The following is a 22244-nucleotide window of genomic DNA, read 5'->3' on the forward strand; positions in this document are numbered from 1 at the left end:
AAGGCTGAAGTCTCAGGCAAAGTGGGCTTTGTATTTTAAGGACATGATAAGAGTTAACTTCAAGCTTTCTCCTAGGCATATTTTTGTTCTCTCAGGGTCAGAATTCTGAAAACAGTATTTCATCAAGCTAGCTTTCTCTAAGTGCGCTTCCCAACACAAACGGTCCTCAATGTCAGACACACATCAGAACCAATTGGCAAAATGCCCAAATAGCACTTCGTACTCAAAAAAGTTGTTTGCCGGGTGCACACCGGTGGACTTAACTCCGTCTTGGAGCTCGTCAGCTCGTTTGGAGGCATCCTTCCGTTCCACCAAGGAAAAGCGTACATTGGCAGCCAGTGCCGAGCAGGGGAGAAACAGGGAGGAGCCCCGAAACAAATGGTTTCACAGCTGCTAGGAATGTCCCCCCAAATCCCCCTCCTGGGGCCAGCGAGCCACGGGCAGTGGGCTTCTGGCAGCCATCCCAGCACGTCGTCAAGGCGGCGGCTCTGCGCCAAGATGTATTTCTATTTAGCACCTGTTAAATAACCTTATTAGGTTATTATAGCTTTGTCATTAATTTACGAATAGGAGAGAGATTATAATTGTGCTTTTGTGTGTATCTGAAAAAATAGTTATAAACTTTTTTTTAAAGGCACACCGTGAGAGCTGTGAGTTTCGGGGGTTTTTTGTTTTGTTTTTTAATTTATTTATTTATGGCTGTGTTGGGTCTTCGTCTCTGTGCGAGGGCTTTCTCTAGTTGCGGCAAGCGGGGGCCACTCTTCATCGCGGTGCGCGGGCCTCTCACTATCGCGGCCTCTCCTGTTGCGGAGCACAGGCTCCAGATGCGCAGGCTCAGTAGTTGTGGCTCACGGGCCTAGTTGCTCCGCGGCATGTGGGATCTTCCCGGACCAGGGCTCGAACCCGTGTCCCCTGTATTAGCAGGCAGATTCTCAACCACTGCACCACCAGGGAAGCCCTAGTTATAAACTCTTGATTTATACTCTTTCTTTCAGGTGCTCTAATGCTATTAATATAAGTTTGGGCAGTGTTCATCAGAGAGAGATATGGTGGAACCAAAACTAAACCTGAAAAAAAAATCTCAGCCTGCAGATTTGCCTACTCACAAGGACTCTGTCGGGACTTCCCTGGCAGTCCAGTGGTTAGGACTCTGCACTTCCACTGCAGGGGGCCTGGGTTGGATCTCTGGTCAGGGAACTAAGATCCCGCAAGCCACGTGGTGCAGCCAATTGAATTAAATTATTTAAAAAATAAGGACTACACAAAATTATCTCAAAGGAATATTTCAAAACAGCCTACCTCCTGGTGCTGCCAGCCAGAAGCACTACAGGCTATGACACCCTAGGAAAAATCAGCTAAAAATGTAACCTTACTCAGTACAGTTACTTCATAGAAATCCCCCAACAATGATAATAGCCGCCAACAGCAGTCGGCCTTGTGATTTCCAGCACCCACCACAGACCACATTGCCTGGTAGTTTGAAAAGCTGGGCACATACTAAAGTTCATTTCAACAGGAACACAAAAATTAAAAAGAGGAAATGACTGAGAAACACTAAGCATCTGTCAAATCATTGGTTGAGGGGGGAGGGAGGGAAGATGAAGATAGGGACCTATGCTAAATTAAACCATCACGGCCTTGAATTATGAAGTTACCTTATAGCCAAGAGTTTTAAATTTATTACTGATTGTTTTCAAATATTTTGTCAGGGACCTCCCTAACGGTCCAGTTGTTAAGACTTCGCCTTCCAATGCAGGGGGTGTGGGTTTGATGCCTGGTCGGGGAGCTAAGATCCCACATGCCTTGGGGCCAAAAAACATGAAACAGAAGCAATATTGTAACAAGGACTTTTAAAATGGTCCACATCAAAAAAAAATCTTTAAAATAAATAAATCAAAATAAAATATTTTGTCATCTTTGAGTTTCAGCCTCGATTGGAATAGCCAAGGCTTTTCCCCTTCAGAAATTTCAACTCCTAGAAGAATGCCCGGTTCAGGAGAAGTGGTCAGGGTTCATTCAGAGCTGGCAGAGCTGCTTATGCTGGAAGGCACACAGTGACAATAAACTGTTTCCCAGGCTCCCTCTTCACAATCTTCTGTTGCACTTAACGTCATCCACCTTAATTTTTAGTATCTCTCTTACCTTAACCTCTTATCAACATATAAACCTCTTCAATGCGGGCAACACCAAAGTTACAGGCACTCAGGACATAACTTTTTTGAATGAATGAATGAATGAATGAACATTACTAAAGACAAGAGATGGCAAAACTAAAACTTAACTGAATAATTAAATGGGGTAAAAAGGTTCGAGCCCTGGTCGCGGAACTGAGATCCCACAGTGCTGCAGGGCAGCTAAGCCCGTGCGCCACAACGACTGAGCTCGCGCGCCTCAACAAGAGAGCCCGTGTGCCGCAAGCTACAGAGCCCACGCACTCTGGAGCCCATGCACCACAACCAGAGAGAGAAAAACACCCACACACCACACCTAGAGAGAAGCCCGCGTGCCGCAACGAAAGATCCTGCGTGCCGCAACGAAAGATCCTGCGTGCTGCAACTAAGACCCCGACGCAGGGCTTCCCTGGTGGCGCAGTGGTTAAGAATCCTCCTGCCAATGCAGGGGACACGGGTTCGAGCCCTGGTCAGGGAAGATCCCACATGCCACGGAGCAACTAAGCCCGTGCGCCACAGCTACTGAGCCTGTGCTCTAGAGCCCGCGAGCCACAACTACTGAGTCCGCGTGCCGCAACTACTGAAGCCCGCGTGCCTAGAGCCCGTGCTCCGCAACAAGAGAAGCCACTGCAATGAGAAGCCCGCACACCACAACGAAGAGTAGCCCCTGCTCACCACACCTAGAGAAAGCCTGCGTGCAGCAGCGAAGACCCAACACAGCCAAAAAATAAATAAATAAAATAAATAAATTAAAATATAAAAGACCCGATGCAGCCAAAACAATAAAACAAATAAATAAAATAAATATTTTTAAAAAAAGATTTGACACAAACTAAGAACTGCATACTTTTGTGTTTGCCATTTCTCTGTCTCCCTCACTCTTCTTTTTTCACATTCTCTTCAGCTTCATTTCCTCTCTATCTTTCTGTACTGTTATTCCTGCTTTTCACTGCTCCTAATATGATATTAAAGCTTATTTTTTACATTCATTTTATTTATTAAGCAGAAATTTAGTATTTCCTACTTTAAAAGCCAGATTAAAGACACAATCGAGGGAATTCCCTGGCAGTCCAGTGGTTAGGACTCAGCGCTTTTGTTGCCGGGGCCCGGGTTCCATCCCTGGTCCTGAAAGCCACTCGATGTGGCAAAAAAATAATAAAAATTTAAAAGTAAAATGGGCAAAAGACTTAAATAGACATTGCTCCAAAGAAGATATGCAAATGGCCGATAACCACATGAAAAGATGCTCAACATCAGTAGTCATTAGGAAAATGCAAATCAAAACCACAATGAGGGACTTCCCTGGCGGTCCAGTGGTTAAGACTCCACGCTTCCACTGCAGGGGGCACGAGTTCAATCCCTGGTCGGGGAACTAAGATCTCACATGCGGCACATTGTGGTCAAAAAACGAAACAAAACAAAAACCACAATGAGATACCATCTCACACCTGTTAGGATGGCTGTTAACAAATAATCAGAAAATAGCAAATGTTGAGAACGCTGTGGAGAAATTAGAACACTTAGAACTGCTGGTGGAAACGTAAAATGGTGTAGCCACTTTGGAAAACAGTATGACAGTTCCCCCCAAAATAAAAAGTAGAGTTACCATATGATCCAGAAATTCCACGCCTAGGTATATATTCAAAAGAATTGAAAGCAGGGTTGAAGACCAGTTCAAGGGTCATGTTCATAGTAGCATTATTCACAACAGCCAAAGGTGGAAGCAACCTAAGTGTCCGTCAACAGATGTATGGATAAACAATGTATATAAATACAATGAAATATTTTTCAGCCTTTAAAAGGAAGCAAATTCTGACACACTACAACTTGGATGAACTTTGAGGACATTATGCTAAGTGTATGATTCCACTCCACTACTTAGAGTAGTCAAATTTACAGAGACAAACTAGAAAGGAGGTTGCCAGGAGTTGGGGGGATGGAGGAATGGGGAGCTATTGTTTGATAGAGCGCAGTTTTGCAAAATGAAGAGTTCTGGAGGAGGATGGTGTTAATGGTTGCACAACAATGTGAGTGTATTTAATGCCACTTTACACTTAAAAATGGTTAAGATGTTAAATTTTATATTGTATTTTATCACTATTTATTTATTATTAATTATTTATTTATTTTAGGCTGCGTTGGGTCTTCATTGCTGCGCGGGCTTTCTCTACTTGCAGCGAGCAGGGGCTACTCTTTGTTGCGGTCTGCGGGCTTCTCATTGCAGTGGCTTCTCTTGTGGAGCACAGGCTCTAGGCACGTGGGCTTCCGTAGTTGTGGCTTGTGGGCTCTAGAGCTCAGGCTCAGTAGATGTGGCGCACGGGCTTAGCTGCTCCGCGGCATGTGGGATCTTTCCCGACCAGGGCTCCAACCCGTGTCCCCTGCATTGGCAGGCGGATTCTTAACCACTGCGCCACCAGGGAAGCCCCTTATCACAATTTTTTAAAGCCAAATGAATTGACTTGTATATGTATCTCAGACTCCAAAACCTGCTTAATTTATTGATAATTTATCCCCTTCTTATTTCTAAAAATATAGTTGAGACAAGAAAACAGAACAGTTCAAACTTAAGGATTAGCTGAGGAAAAGGCAAATTACATTTAAACGTTAAATGCCAGTTCTTTCTGTTCCATCACGGCGACCAGGAGAAAAATTTTTCCTACTACTAAAATTTAAGAGAAACTTATCAGATGACCTCTAATGGAAAATAATGCTTTTCATTAGTGATTTTATAAAAGATAAGAGTAGCTACTACCTAATAATGTTTACTGTGTGTCAGATATGAAGTTAAGGGCTTGACATGGATTATCGTACTTTACCCCATGATAAAGCAGTTCCTGTACTAGAGACAAGAGAATAAAGAATTGGAGATACTAAGGAACACTGCTGATTGTCTTCCCAATAACCATGTCTGTGCACTGCCCTCTTCCTTGACAAAAGAACCATGATTTTGTTCACTCTCTTTCCTTCCACAGCCCCAGGCACCAAAACTCTTCATTAGTTTAACCTAATCTTGGTCACTGCAGCCCCCCAGCATTTGGTCTAGGCCTGAGGCTGGCGTGCAAACTGACCCAGTGAATTGTAAAGGGAAGCTTCTGAGTAGCATCTTTGCTCTTTAAAAGGGCACCTGTTTTTAAGGTGATGAATATGCTCTGAAACATGACTATGCTGATGGTTGTACAATTTTGTGAACATACTAAAGACCATTGAGTTGTACACTTAATTTAAAAGCGTGAATTTTATAGTATGTGACATATATCAATAAGGCTGTTAAAACTCTAAGGGAAGTATGTATGATTGGCAAGCCCTTGAACAATGATTCTTTTTTTTTTTAATTTTTATTTATATTTTGGTTGCAGTGGGTCTTCATTGCCGTACGCGGGCTTTTCTCTAGTTGCGGCGAGCGGGGGCTACTCTTCATTGCGGTGCGCAGGCTTCTCATTGTGGTGGCTTCTCTTGTTGCAGAGCATGGGCTCTAGGTGCATGGGCTTCAGCAGTTGTGGCACGTGGGTTCAGTAGTTGTGCCTCGCGGGCTCTAGAGCGCAGGCTCAGTAGTTGTGGCGCACGGGCTTAGTTGCTCCGTGGAATGGGGATCTTCCCAGACCAGGGATCGAACCCGTGTCCCCTGCATTGGCAGGCAGATTCTCAACCACTGCACCACCAGGGAAGTCCCTGAACAATGATTCTTAAACCTAGTTGGACATCAGAATTCCCAATAGAGCTTGTAAAAGTAGATGGCCAAGCTTTATCACAAGCAATTCTGATTCAGTTGCCCTGGTAATGTCTTGGCATCTATATTTAACAAGCTCCATAGGTTACTCTGATGCTCAGCCAACTGTGAGAGTCACTGGCTTGCCTTCATAAATATCTATTGTCTCAGTGGCTTGTGGCAGAAACAAAACTGTAATTAATTTTACAGTGTGTGCTAGCTCAGGAACCTAGAATACAAATAATTTGTATTGTTGAAGTACTAGAGCAGTTCAGTTGTGCAGAAAAGTGAACTCATTCTGTTACAGAAATTCAAGTCTAAAAGCTATTCCAACTTCCAATGAGAGGTGAACTATGATGATTTGTGGGCAAGACCAAATTTTTTTCAAATGTAAACTTTGGGCCTACTTGAATGCCTGTGGACAAGTATATAGATTGAGATCCTATACTTTCATGCCATAGAGAAAGAATGCAACTCTTGGGGCTTCCCTGGTGGCGCAGTGGTCAAGAATCCACCTGCCAGTGCAGGGGACACGGGTTCAAGCCCTGGTCCAGGAAGATCCCACATGCTGCGGAGCAACTAAGCCCGTGCGCCACAACTACTGAGCCTGCACTCTAGAGCCTCCGAGCCACAACGACTGAGCCCGCGTGCCACAACTACCGAAGTCCACGTGCCTAGAGCCCGTGCTCCACAACAAGAGAAGCCACCGCAATGAGAAGCCCGTGCACCGCAACGAAGAGTAGCCCCTGCTCGCCACAACTAGAGGAAGCCCGCGTGCAGCAACGAAGACCCAATGCAGCCAAAAAATAAACAAATAAATTAAAAAAAAAAAAAAGAATGTTAACTCTTTTGATCTAGAACATTGCTTTTTTTTTTTTTTTTGGCCGTGCCACGCAGCATGCAGGATCTTCCTTGACCAGGGTTCGAACCCGTGCCCACTAAGTTGGGAGCACGGAGTCTTAACCACTGAACCACCACCAGGGAAGTCCTAGAACCTCACTTTTGACTGTCTCTGACCTAGATCAACATTTTTCAAACTGCTGGCTGCAATTCATTATCAGGTCATGAAATTAATTTTTTGTCATACGTAGTAAGTACTATTCTCTGAAACTTTTGTTTCAGTAATTCATATACACATTATAGTTCATCAATTTTAAGATGCATATTTTTTCTATATTTATCATCTCTAAGTTGGTGTATGTCCTATAATCAATAATATCTTACAATTATAATTGGCAGCATTTGTGACTTCCAATTTAAAACATCTTAGGTGCAATGAAATACGATGTGTGTTTGTACTGTATTACAATAGAAAATATATTTCTTACTGTGGATCCCAATCAAAAAAGTTTGGAAAAGACTAATCTGTTTGAATAGCACTACTCCCTGATGGGAAAGCCTCCAATACATTAGGATTCTTTTACATCTGTGTATTCCTCAAAGTAAATTTTCTAAAAAGCTTTTAAAAACAAGTCTTATTGGTCTCTTCCTATGCTGTAACTTCAGTGATGTGATTAAAATGTAATTCCAAGTTGCTGTTGAGCATGGATCTCAGGTATTCTGACTTCCCAATGCCTTTCTGTCACTTTCAAGTGCGTTTTTTCCTCCTAAGGAAAGGTCCTCCTTTCCTTACCCAGAGGTCCTACACTGGATAAAAAGTCTCTCCATCCCTCCTAAACAATCTGTTTCTTTTGGCTTAACCTTCAGTTCCCACTCCCACCCTTTGTAGACCATTTCATGCTAAGCATTTATGGAGTTGCTATGCTTTTCAAGTGTTTGCTAGACTAAACAACTATTTTTTAAAATCCAGTGCCTCATAATTAATTCATTTTTAGTCTTATGTTGGTTGCTCTTTGAATTCTCTTTTAGAGTTGGTCTATACCTGTTAATACATGGGCAATTGAAATTTTAAAATGCATAAATATACATAAAAAACACACTGCCTAACTTTAAAAGGAAACATTTCTAGATTATACTGTATTTAATACAAGATCAGACTGTGTGTGTGTGTGCAGGCATGCAGTGTTTCAAACAATGAAAAGAAACTTACTGATTTTATTTCCAATGTCACACAGAACAACCTCAAGCAGGGGCGGGGGGGGGGGCAGTTTAACAAACTTCAGAGACAGTTATCAGAGCTTTGAAGAAAAACACCTATAAGGAGTTATATAAAATATGAGAAATTGAGTTCCAAGAGATGCATTCCCTAACCTCAACATAAAGACAGTATGAGAAAATGTTTTCTGTACCCAACCATGACTGAATAAAAACCACCTCATTTATCATCAGACGTTTACTGAGTTGCCAGTTTCTACACAGAATCCTGTAGGAGGCTAAACAGAGAAGTCCAAAGGGTCAATCAGGAAGGTAGGACAATAGCTAAAGTGAGGGGCTACAGGTCAAGTCTGGGTCAGGCCCTTGCTCTGTTGCGATGACATAGCTGCACCCCTTACATCTAAATGGTTACAACCTAGGCCTCAGAAAATGTTGCGAGATGCCCCCACCAGCAGGCTGAGAGGACCACATCCTCCGCTTGGGTGGCTGGCAGACAGCACTGGAACTCAAACTCAGACTGCTTATGCGGTAACCCTGCTAGTGCAACGCCAACTAGGGTATTCTTGCGACCACATGATTTTACTGAGAATTTAACCACGTGGAATTTTTTTTTTTTTTAAGTAGCCATCCGTCACTTAACCTATGGAAACCACACTTGCAGGATCATACTACGCTGTCTTGTCTTGGCTTTTGCTGCCAGTTCTCTCACTAGAATAAACAAAACTACCTACTTTTGACAATGTCTATTTTAAAATCTATTTGGCTTTACACAAGCAATAACCTACACTTTACGCAATGTCTCAAAAGAGATTGTGCTAAAGGCAGTATCCAAACTGTATATGTGGTAAAGTTTGACAGAAAGCCCAAACTACCTGAACTCTTTTAGGGAAACCATGATTGGTTAAAACAGAAAATGTAAATTCCTTACACAAAGACTTTACTCCCACCATGACTTTATTAAGTGGCAGAGCAAGTTTTTTTCGTCTGCTCAAAAAGGGGAAGTAAATTTAAAGCTATCACCTACTTCACCTTGCTTTAACCAAACATTTGATACAATTTTCATTATGATTACCTTGTGATTAAAATGGTAAAGTATGGCATAGATTATAGTATTATTAAGTGAATTTGCAATTGGCGAGACCATCAAAATTAAATAGCAGTTCTCTAGTGCAATACCACAGTTCCCTGTTTTGGGACCTGGTTTGTTTAGTACTTATCAATAATTTAAGTAAAACTACAGAAACATAAAATATTAGATGTGTAAATGACAAAGCCCACATTTTTATTTAACATGCTAGGTAGCAGGCTCCAAATTCACAATTATCTCAACAAAATGATGAAGTAGAGCAGAGATGTAAATATAAACTCCCAACAATTGAGTTTTTAAAATTAATCACACAGTGGTGTCTTGGATTGGGTCCTGGGACAGAAAAAAGGCCATTAGTAGAAAAAACTGGCGAAATCTGAATAAAGTCTGGAGATTAACAGTAACAACCAATGTTGGTTTCTTAGTTTTGATAAATGTTCTGTGGTAATGCAGGATGATAACATCCGGGGAAACACACTAGGTGAGGCATATATGGGACTCTTACCTATCTTCACAACTTTTCTATAAATCTAAAGTTATTCCAAAATAAAGGCTTATTTGTAAAAAAGAAAAACTAACGATGCAATACAGTTTAAAGGAGATCTTCCTAAAATATATTTTATATTTAAAAAATCAGGTGATGACTCAGTTCTCATGGCTGGTCAGTGAGAGTGGGGGCAGGGGTGTCCCACTGCTGTGCCCAGGCATGGGCAGGGCTGAGGATGGTGCCTAGTAACAGGACCCTGGCCTCTGGCTGTCACTCCTGTTTTCTGCCGTTTTATATATACACATATATACGTACATATATATACACGTTTGCTTTTTTATGATATAATTTACCCTTTTAAAATGTACAATTCAGTGGTTTTTAGTAAATTCACAAGGTTGCACAACTATCATCACTATTTAATTCCAGAATATTTTCATCACCCCCCCCCCAAAACAAGCCCATACCCCTTAATTAAAGGTTACTCCCTATTCCCCCCTCTGCCAGCCTCTGGCAAATACCAATCAACTTTGTCTCTATGGATGTGCCTATTCTAGACATATCATATAAATGGAATCATACCAAAAAAAAAAAAAAAAAAAAAAAAAATATATATATATATATATATATATCTATATATATATATATATATATATATATCAGGTAATGTTTGTTTACCGTAATCCAGAACTACAATGGAGCTGCTGAAAGTAACTGTGATCTTCCAAACAACTGTAATAATTAATAAAAGTTCCCTTTTGGGACTTCCCTGGTGATGCAGTGGTTAAGAATCTGCCTGCCAATGCAGAGGACACGGGTTTGAGCCCTGGTCCTGGAAGATCCCACATGCCGCGGAGCAACTAAGCCCGTGCACCACAACTACTGAGCCTGTGCTCTAGAGCCCGTGAGCCACAACTACTGAGCCCCTGTGCCACAACTGCTGAAGCCCACGTGCCTAGAGCCTGTGCTCTGCAACAAGAGAAGCCACCGCAATGAGAAGCCTGCACACGCTGCAATGAAGAGTAGCCCCTGCTCGCCGCAACTAGAGAAAGCCCGTGCACAGCAACGAAGACCCAATGCAGCCAAAAATAAATAAATTAAAAATAAATAATAAATAATCAAAAAATTTAAAAAGTTACCTTTTATTGGCTGCTTACAGTAGGCCAATCCACTAACTCACTGCATCCTCACAACAATCTTAAGAGATAGACAGTATTGTGCCCATTGGCTAGATGATGAAAGGGACAACATTTCCCCATTTACACCACTCTGATCATCTAGTCCAAATGTATCAATTAAGGAAACTAGGAAATTTAGGAAACAAGGTGACTTTATCTCTTGGGTCACATAAATAAAAGTACACTATAGGTGAAGAAACCAGTCTTTTATGCATCCACAGCCATAATATGTTTAATTTTGCTGAAAACACTTTAAAGCTATAAACTGTCTGCGAGGGAGAATGGCATGGGAAAATCTAGGTCAAGAAACAGCTGTAGCCCACCACCAGTCCCTCCCATCAGGAAACCTGCACAAGCCTCTTAGATAGCCTTATCCACCAGAGGACAGACAGCAGAAGCAAGAAGAACTACAATCCTCAAGCCTGTGGAACAAAAACCACATTCACAGAAAGACAGACAAGATGAAAAGGCAGAGGACTATGTACCAGATGAAGGAACAAGATAAAACCCCAGAAAAACAACTAAATGAAGTGGAGATAGGCAACCTTCCAGAAAAAGAATTCAGAATAATGATAGTGAAGATGATCCAGGACCTCCTCGGAAAAACAACGGAGGCAAAGATCGAGAAGATGCAAGAAATGTTTAACAAAGACCTAGAAGAATTAAAGAACAAACAAACAGAGGTGAACAATACAATAACTGAAATGAAAACTACACTAGAAGGAATCAATAGAATAACTGAGGCAGAAGAATGGATAAGTGACCTGGAAGACAGAATGGTGGAATTTACTGCCGTGGAACAGAATAAAGAAAAAAGAATGAAAACAAATAAAGACAGCCTAAGAGACCTCTGGGACAACATTAAACGCAACAACATTCACATTATAGGGGTCCCAGAAGGAGAAGAGAGAGAGAAAGGACCAGAGAAAATATTTGAAGAGATTATAGTCAAAAACTTCCCTAACATGGGAAAGGAAATAGCTACCCAAGTCCAGGAAGCACAGCAAGTCCCATACAGGATAAACCCAAGGAGAAACACGCTGAGACACATAGTAATCAACTTGGCAAAAATTAAAGACAAAGAAAAATTATTGAAAGCAGCAAGGGAAAAACGACAAATAACATAGAAGGGAACTCCCATAAGGTTAACAGCTGACTTCTCAGCAGAAACTCTACAAGCCAGAAGGGAGTGGCATGATATACTTAAAGTGATGAAAGGGAAGAACCTATAACCAAGATTACTCTACCCAGCAAGGATCTCATTCAGATTTGATGGAGAAATCAAAAGCTTTACAGACAAGCAAAAGCTAAGAGAATTCAGCACCACCAAACCAGCTCTACAACAAATGCTAAAGGAACTTCTCTAAGTGGGAAACACAACAGAAGAAAAGGACCTACAAAAGCAAACCCAAAACAATTAAGAAAATGGTCATAGGAACATACATATCGATAATTACCTTCAACGTGAATGGATTAAATGCTCCAACCAAAAGACAAAGGCTTGCTGAATGGATACAAAAACAAGACCCATATATATGCTGTCTACAAGAGACCCATTTCAGACCTATGGACACATACAGACTGAAAGTGAGGGGATGGAAAAAGATATTCCATGCAAATGGAAATCAAAAGAAAGCTGGAGTAGCAATACTCATATCAGATAAAATAGACTTTACAATAAAGAATGTTACAAGAGACACGGAAGGACACTACATAATGATCAAGGGATCAATCCAAGAAGAAGATATAACAATTATAAATATATATGCACCCAACATAGGAGCACCTTAGTACATAAGGCAACTGCTAACAGCTATAAAAGAGGAAATCAACAGTAACACAATAATAGTGGGGGACTTTAACACCTCACTTACACCAATGGACAGATCATCCAAAATGAAAATAAATAAGGAAACAGAAGCTTTAAATGACACAATAGACCAGATAGATTTAATTGATATTTATAGGACATTCCATCCAAAAACAGCAGATTACACTTTCTTCTCAAGTGTGCACAGAACATTCTCCAGGATAGATCACATCTTGGGTCACAAATCAAGCCTCAGTAAATTTAAGAAAATTGAAATCATATCAAGCATCTTTTCTGACCACAACGCTATGAGATTAGAAATGAATTACAGGGAAAAAAACGTAAAAAACACAAACACATGGAGGCTAAACAATACGTTACTAAATAACCAAGAGAGCACTGAAGAAATCAAAGAGGAAATCAAAAACTACCTAGAGACAAATGACAATGAAAACACGACGATCCAAAACCTATGGGATGCAGCAAAAGCAGTTCTAAGAGGGAAGTTTATTGCTATACAAGCCTACCTCAAGAAACAAGAAAAATCTCAAATAAACAATCTAACCTTACACCTAAAGGAACTAGAGAAAGAAGAACAAACAAAACCCAAAGTTAGCAGAAGGAAAGAAATCATAAAGGTCAGAGCAGAAATAAATGAAATAGAAACAAAGAAAACAATAGCAAAGATCAATAAAACTAAAAGCTGGTTCTTTGAGAAGATAAACAAAATTGATAAACCATTAGCCAGACTCATCAAGAAAAAGAGGGAGAGGACTCAATAAAATTAGAAATGAAAAAGGAGAAGTTACAACAGATACCGCAGAAATACAAAGCATCCTAAGAGACTACTACAAGCAACTCTATGCCAATAAAATGGACAACCTGGAAGAAATGGACAAATTCTTAGAAAGATATAACCTCCCAAGACTGAACCAGGAAGAAATAGAAAATATGAACAGACCAATCACAAGTAATGAAATTGAAACTGTGATTAAAAATCTTCCAACATGGGCTTCCCTGGTGGCGCAGTGGTTGAGAATCTGCCTGCCAATGCAGGGGACACGGGTTCGAGCCCTGGTCTGGGAAGATCCCACATGCCGCGGAGCAACTGGGCCCGTGAGCCACAGCTACTGAGCCTGCGCATCTGGAGCCTGTGCTCCGCAACAAGAGAGGCCGCGATAGTGAGAGGCCCACGCACCGCGATGAAGAGTGGCCCCCGCTCGCCACAACTGGAGAAAGCCCTCGCACAGAAACGAAGACCCAACACAGCCAAAAATAAATAAATAAATAAATAAAATTAAAAAAAAAAAAAAAAAATCTTCCAACAAACAAAAGTCCAGGACCAGATGGCTTCACAGGTGAATTCTATCAAACATTTAGAGAAGAGCTAACACCCATCCTTCTCAAACTCTTCCCAAAAATTGCGGAGGAAGGAACACTCCCAAACTCATTCTATGAGGCCACCATCACCCTGATACCAAAACCAGACAAAGATACTACAAAGAAAGAAAATTACAGACCAATATCACTGATGAACATAGATGCAAAAATCCTCAACAAAATACTAGCAAACAGAATCCAACAACACATTAAAAGGATCACACACCACGATCAAGTGGGGTTTATCCCAGGGATGCAAGGATTCTTCAATATATGCAAATCAATCAATGGGATACACCATATTAAGAAATTGAAGAAGAAAAACCATATGATCGTCTCAATAGATCCAGAAAAAGCTTTTGACAAAATTCAACACCCATTTATGATTCAAACTCTCCAGAAAGTGGGCATAGAGGGAACCTACCTCAACATAATAAAGGCCATATATGACAAACCCACAGCAAACATCATTCTCAATGGTGAAAAACTGAAAGCATTTCCTCTAAGATCAGGAAAAAGACAAGGATGTCCACTCTAACCACTATTATTCAACATAGCTGAATATTCAACATATTCAGCATAGTTTCCTAGCCACGGCAATCAGAGAAGAAAAAGAAATAAAAGGAATACAAATTGGAAAAGAAGTAAAACTGTCTCTGTTTGCAGATGACATGATACTATACATAGAGAATCCTAAAGATGCCACCAGAAAACTACTATAGCTAATCAATGAATTTGGTAAAGTTGCAGGATACAAAATTAATGCACAGAAATCTCTTGCATTACTATACACTAATGATTAAAAATCTGAAAGAGAAATTAAGGAAACACTCCCATTTACCATTGCAACAAAAAGAATAAAATACCTAGGAATAAACCTACCTAAGGAGACAAAAGACCTGTATGCAGAAAAGTATAAGACACTGATGAAAGAAATTAAAGATGATACCAACAGATGGAGAGCTATACCATGTTCTTGGATTGGAAGAATCAATATTGTGAAAATGACTATACTACCCAAAACAATCTACAGATTCGATGCAATCCCTATCAAATTACCAATGGCATTTTTTACGGAAGTAGAACACAAAATCTTGAAATTTGTATGGAGACACAAAACATCCCGAATAGCCAAAGCAGTCTTGAGGGAAAAAAACAGAGCTGGAGGAATCAGACTCCCTGACTTCAGACTATACTACAAAGCTACAGTAATCAAGACAATATGGTACTGGCACAAAAACAGAAACATAGATCAATGGAACAAGATAGAAAGCCCAGAGATAAACCCACGCCCCTATGGTCAACTAATCTATGACAAAGGAGGCAAGGATATACAATGGAGAAAAGACAGTCTCTTCAATAAGTGGTGCTGGGAAAACTGGACAGCTACATGTAAAAGAATGAAATTAGGGTGTTACACTCCCTAACACCATACACAAAAATAAAGTTAAAATGGATTAAAGACCTAAATGTAAGACCGTACACTATAAAACTCTTAGAGGAAAACACAGGCAGAACACTCTTTGACATAAATCACAGCAAGATCTTTTTTGATCCACCTCCTAGAGTAATGGAAATAAAAACAAAAATAACAAATGGGACCCACTGAAACTTCAAAGCTTTTGCACAGCAAAGGAAACCATAAACAAGACGAAAAGACAACCCTCAGAATGGGAGAAAATATTTGCAAACGAATCAACAAAGAATTAATCTCTAAAATATATAAACAGCTCATGCAGCTCAATATTAAAGAAACAACCCAGTCCAAAAATGGGCAGAAGACCTAAATAGGCATTTCTCCAAAGACATACAGAGGGCCAAGAAGCACATGAAAAGCTGCTCAACATCACTAATTATTAGAGAAATGCAAATCAAAACTACAATGAGGTATCACCTCACACCAGTTAGAATGGGGATTATCAGAAAATCTACAAACAACAAATGCTGGAGAGGGTGTGGAGAAAAGGGAACCCTCTTGCACTGTTGGTGGGAATGTAAATTGATACAGCCACTATGGAGAACAATATGGACGTTCCTCAAAAAACTAAAAAGAGTTGTCATATGATCCAGCAATCCCACTCCTGTGCATATATCTGGAGAAAACTATAATTCAAAAAGATACATGCACCCCTATGTTCATAACAGCACTACTTACAATAGCCAAGACATGGAAGCAACCTAAATGTCCTTCAGCAGATGACTGGATAAAGAAGATAACAGTATATATACACAATGGACTACTACTCAGACATTAAAAAAAAAAATGCCACTTGCAGCAACATGGATGGACCTAGAGATTATCATACTAAGTGAAGTCAGTCAAAGACAAATATCATATCCCTCATATGTGGAATCTAAAAAAAAATGATACCAATGAACCTATGTACAAAACAGAAATAAGACCCACAGATAGAAAACAAGCGTAAGACCCACAGATAGAAAACAAGCGTATGGTTACCACAGGGGTATGGGGTAGGGGGATAATTTAGGAGTTTGGCGTTAACATATACACACTTTCATTTCACATAAAAAGTAGGGTATTTTCCAAACATGGTCACCATAACATCTCCCCTCCCACATGCTCTTACTACAACATGATGGTGACACTCCTCTCACCTAGAGTTGGGGGTCTATGGAATGAGCCAGTGATTACAGCAGAAGTGACATTATATGAATTCCAAAGCTGAGTCCTATAAAAGGTAATAAGGCTTCTACCTGGTTCCCTTGGGATACTCACTCTTGGAACCTAGCCACCACGCTACAAAGAAGCCCAGGCCACATGGAACGGTCACAGGTAGGTGTTTCAGCTGACAGTTCCAGCTGAGGTCCCAGCTGACGGCCAGCAACAATTGCCAGACAAATGTGTGAGAAAGCCTTCTAGATAACTCCAGGCCCTATCATGGTCTGACTGCAACTGAGAAATCCTGAGCAAGAACTGCTCTAGCTGAGCCCAGGGGACCCCCCGAGCCATGAGAGATGATAATTCTTGGGGTGACTGAGAGGCATTTAGCATAGAAAACTGGGACACCCTCCATCCTCTCCCCGCTCACACACACCTGAAGCCAGCCAGGGCCTGCTACACAGGTGGTGCTACTCCAAGTCACTTTTGTTCACAAGCCATATTCCCACACACACAACCGCACTCCCCCACCAATATCAGCCTATTTAGGGAAACTGAGGCCTCCCAACTGTGCACAGAGAGGTCTCTATCATGGCCAGGAAAGACTTCAACATTTTGTAGCAACAGCCTTGTATAGTGTGTTGATCAAAGACAGACAGCAGAATCAACCCATCATGGACACTTGGCCTTCAACAACTGACCTCTGGGCTCTCCTGATCCCTGACATTTTTAAAAAAGCTTTTTTGAGATATAATTCATATACTATAACATTCCCTTTTTAAAAAATTTATTTCTTTTCTTTTTTTTTTTTTTTTTTGGCTGCGTTGGGTCTTCGTCACACACAGGCTTTCTCTAGTTGCAGCGAGCAGGGGCTACTCTTTGTTGCAGTGCGCGGGCTTCTCATTATGGTGGCTTCTCTTATTGCGGAGCACGGGCTCTAGGCACGCGGGCTTCAGTAGTTGTGGCTCGTGGGCTCAGCAGTTGTGGTGCACGGGCTTAGTTGCTCCGCAGCATGTGGGATCTTTGGCTCGAACCCGTGTCCCCTGCATTGGCAGGCAGATTCTTAACCACTGCACCACCAGGGAAGCCCAACATTCACCCTCTTTAAAGTATACAAGTCAATGGTTTTGAGTACATCTACAGTTGTGTAACCATCACTAAATTTTAGAACATTTTTAATCACTGCTTTCTCTATGGCTCTGTCTAGTCTAGACATTTCATATAAATGGAATCATACAAAAAAAAGAAAAATAGATACCCAGGGACTTCCCTGGTGGTCCAGTAGTTAAGACTCCGCGCTTCCACTGCAGGGGGCACGCAGGTTCAATCCCTCGTCAGGGAATTAACATCCCGCATGCCGCGTGGTGAGGCCAGAAACAAACAGAAACGACAAAAAAATAGATAACCAACAAGGACCTACTGAATAGCACAGGGAACTAACCTCAATATTTTGTAACATCCTATAAGGAAAAAGAGTCTGAAGAAGGATATATATAACTGAATCACTTTGCTGTACACCTGAAACTAACACAACACAGCTGTAAATCAACTATACTTCAATTAAAAAAAAAAGAAACAGCTGTAGGAACTGAAAGTGTTTAGCTCAGATGTGACTAGGAGGTATTCATTGGTGTCTTCAAGTAAATTAGTGGTTCTTACAGAAAAGAGAATGACATTGTTTAATTATTCCAAGAGAATAGCCTAGGTATGATTTTAAATTACCAGCAGTCAAGTTTAATATCAAGAAAAAATTTCATCCAGCAATGGGATGATTTAGGAGCCTCTCTCCATGCCTCAGTCTGTCATCTGTAATAGTATAGTATCTGCCCCTACAAAGACTGTTGAGGAGTCAATGAGATGTCTCTGCCCTCCAATATGATAACCACACACATTGATGAAGTAATCAAGCAAAAATTTCAATGAATATATTCAAAGTTGATCTGAGTAGCTTAGATTAAAAGGCTTTAAGGTTTTCTTAGACTTTTCTGATTCTATGCAATTGTTATGCGGCCAAGGTAAGCCTCATATATGGAGATGTCTAAGTAGTGCAATGTTTTCACATCCTCTAATTCAGTAACTTCTACTTATCCTTCAGATCTCAGCTACTCCTGACAAACACCATCTCTAGCCAACCTAAGTTATGTCCCTCTCACTCTTCTCCCTCATAGTATCCTTCTCTTTCCCTTCAGAGCATCACAACTCACAATTATCTACTCATTCAGTTAGTATCCAGCTCCCCCAGTGTATTATATAAACTCAAAGGGCAACTGTGTCCATTTTGTTCACAACACTATCCCCAGTGCCTGGGCACAAGTGCCCTACAGAATCTCAGTGTAACACTCATTTAGTCAAATTAATTTTCTTCCTTGAAAAATTAATATCAAAATAAAATTTAAAATTTCACTTAATCTATTACTAACAGTTCATCCACTTTGCAAAACAGTTCAGCAGTTTCTTACAAAGGTAAGGTATACGCTTGCCAACGACTAAGCAATCCCACTCCTAAGTATTTAAACAAGCAAAATGAAAACCTATAGTCACACACAAACCTGTATGTGCATATTTATAGTTTATTCGTAATTAATCCAAAACTGCAAACAACCAACATCCCTCAGCTGTAAACAAACTTACAGTCATTAAAAAGGAACAGATTACTGATATATGCTAAACAGATGAATCTCAAATGCATCATGCTAAATGAAAACCAGACTCAAAAGGCTACATACTGTATGAATCCAGGTATGTGACATTGCTGCAAAACAAAATTATAGGCACAGAATATATAGGTCAGTGGTTACCAAGGGTTGGAGGTAGAGGAGAGGGGCCGACTACAACGGGGCACAGGGGAATTTGGGGGAGGGGGAGGGGTGATGGAAGTACTCTATACCTTGATTGTGAACTGTATCAAAACTTGTAGAACTACACTTTAAAAGAGTGAATTTTAGTGTTACCTCAATAAAAAAATGGGGAAAACTTCTAAATCTCTTGCTTACTAAGTTTTCTAATACTCTTTGCTTACTTGTAATTATTGTAACATTAACAGTTTTCTAATACTTTTGCTTACTTGTAATTATTGTAACATTAATTTAACAGTATCTTTGTTGTCATGGTGTCTTTCCCACGGAGACCACAAACTGAGCTCTGAACGCTTAAGAGATCCACGGGCCTGCTTGAGGGCTGTCCAAGGTAAATGACAATGTCACTACTTATTTCACTCATTTCTGAGGACTGCAGGACTACAGCATAACCTTCTATTTAGAAAAGAACAAAGCCACATGACCTTTCCAAGGTTTCCACTGCATCAGAGGTCAGTGACCTTTCAGGAGCCATGTGGCCATTTCCTAACAAAGAAAGTTTTCTTTTTTCTAAATCACTATCAACTGAGCAAGCAATGTAAAACTTCAATTGTAGTTTTAACTAGTCATGGAAGTTCCCAGAGGCTGGCAAATAACAGAGGACTCTGACGCCACCTGGGTGAGAGAACCTATGGGTTTAGAAGTGAAGAAAGAACACAAGCCACGAAATGCAAAACCAGATGAGGAAAAGAAAATTTCAGGAAGGTTAAAAAAAAAAAAGGAAAATACATCTTACTCCTCCCTCTTGTCTCGTGAAGGCGCATGCTCTCCTCCCCCAGTCACAGGATTGAGCACTCACGCTGTTCACTCCCTTCAAGACACAGGTCCTAACTCTGTAACTTTAATTCTCAACTTACTGTACTTACTTCTGCAGCATTTCACGACGACAAACATCTACAGTCAATGGATAACATGAAAGGGCATCTTGACACACAAGATATCAGTTGTCACCCCTTTTCTAGAGTTGCCCATTTCAGGAATTGTGACTATACAGCCAGGAACAGCTTCTTTTTGAGCTCAGTACTCAACTCAGTGGAAAAGTTAACCAAGGTAAATACATTTTAATAAAAATAAAACCCACAGTCCTGTCCTGGTTAACATTCAAGATTTTTACACCGCATTCTGCAAATTAATGAAAATCAAGAGCTCTTCACCACTTAGGCAGTCAGCCTTTGTTGGGCAGATCAGACAGAACTCAAATAACCAGATGAACTGCTCTTGTTCTTGAAAAAACTGCATCTTCCAAAATTGCATCTAACATCAGACCTCAAAGTCAGCCTCCTAGTGTGGCAATTTATTATTAACACTTTCCAACAAGATTTGTAAGGTGTAGTCAATTTACACTTTTGCCTAAAAAAGCACATTTAAAACAAATACTCAAAAAACTAAGGTAAAACTAAGGTGATTTCAGTTGTTTTGAGGGCCATGGGGGAATATTTAAACATCAGTCTCCAGTTAAAACATTTTTAAATTACCACACTGAAAGATTAATTAGTTCAGAGTAAATTGTGTCATCCAGATAGCTGAGCTCTTGATGCATCTGAGATTCGTGAGATAAATTATCAATAACTGAATTAACTGTAGGAGAATTATAAGCATAAAAGTATTGAGTTCTGACCTAGCCAAAACTCACTTATTCTAGACTGCCTATTTTGGGAATAAAGGGTGAGTAATCACAATACTTTTTTAAAAATGAGATACACATTACTGGCAATCTGTTAAAACTCCTGAACCGAAATGCCTTTCTCTCTCTTCCTATTCTGAAATCACACCAGAATTCCTGGCAACAAATTTCAACGAGATTCCATTTGAGAGTCCTTACACTGCTATTTCAACAGCTGGCCAATGTAGAATGTGGTTGAGGGACTTCTCTGGTGGTCCAGTGGTTGAGACTCTGCGCTCCCAGTGTAGGGGGCACACGTGCCACAACCAGAGATCCCACATGCAGCAACTGAAGATCCTGCATGCCCCAGCTAAGACCCAGAGCAGCCAAATATTTAAAAAAATGAAATGTGGTTTAAGGTCAAGCACCAGCTTGTTTTATAAATCTGCTGGGCAATCAGCTCATATACATAGAAAGGCAATTAGTGGAAAAAACTCAAGTGAGCACAACACTCCTTTATCCAGAACCTAGAAATCCGTGTTTCAAACTCATCCGTAGTGACCACCAGCAGGTGGTGCTCAAAGAAATTAGGTACAGACTAGAATCCATGGAGTACGCAAACTGCCTTTTCTCCCCTTCCTACGCTTCCGTTTTCTGCAGTGAAACCTTCATTGTGGGGAAGTCACAAATCCCTTGATAAATCCTACAGCTGTTAGATTTGTGTGTATCAGCTACCATTTACACTACCCAGCAACGCTTAAAAATCCTATTGTCTCTAATCGTCATAGTAAACACCATTACTTGTCAAAACATTAAGGGGCAAGCTGGGGACAAAATCTTTTAATCATTTAATTTTAGAGCCCTTACCAATGGCCTCATGTGTAAGTGAGAAGGCATTTTACCCAGGAAAATTCAAAAAGGAGAAAAAAAAATGCTCCAGTTGCAGTTAATTCACCTGTGTACACCTTACAGGATGCTTTCTATTAGCAAAAAAAGCCTATAGGATATGTATCTCGTGATTTCACCAGTTCCAGCTACCTTAGTTTCTCCTTCATATCCTAAAATCCAAGGTATCAAATACAGAATTAGACTGTTTCCTCAAATGCACAAGTGTTTAGATTCACCAAATATCAAAACCAGGTATTTAGACGGATGTCAGTTATACCCTAGATCAATTACTATTAACTGCGACCACCTAGTTTTTCCCCTTTGTGACCAGTCCCTTGCAATTTACAGGTTACCAAATTATCCATTATTATAGTTAAGAGCTATTTTTACCCTGCCCAAATGTC

At 40.5% G+C, this 22244-nt stretch overlaps 1 long non-coding RNA gene across 1 annotated transcript in view; it reads right to left on the bottom strand.

Moving 5' to 3' along the window:
* Positions 1-2223: 2223 nt before the first annotated feature.
* Positions 2224-22244, bottom strand: part of LOC309634743 — a 632894-nt gene continuing 612873 nt past the window's right edge. Inside the window, exon 2 of the long non-coding RNA XR_014248396.1 lies at positions 2224-13812. This is a non-coding gene — a long non-coding RNA (uncharacterized lncRNA). The remainder of the gene's footprint in view (positions 13813-22244) is intronic.

The sequence above is a fragment of the Balaenoptera borealis genome, assembly GCF_965194805.1.
Source record: "Balaenoptera borealis genome assembly, chromosome: 9".
NCBI classification, from domain to species: Eukaryota; Metazoa; Chordata; class Mammalia; order Artiodactyla; family Balaenopteridae; genus Balaenoptera; species Balaenoptera borealis.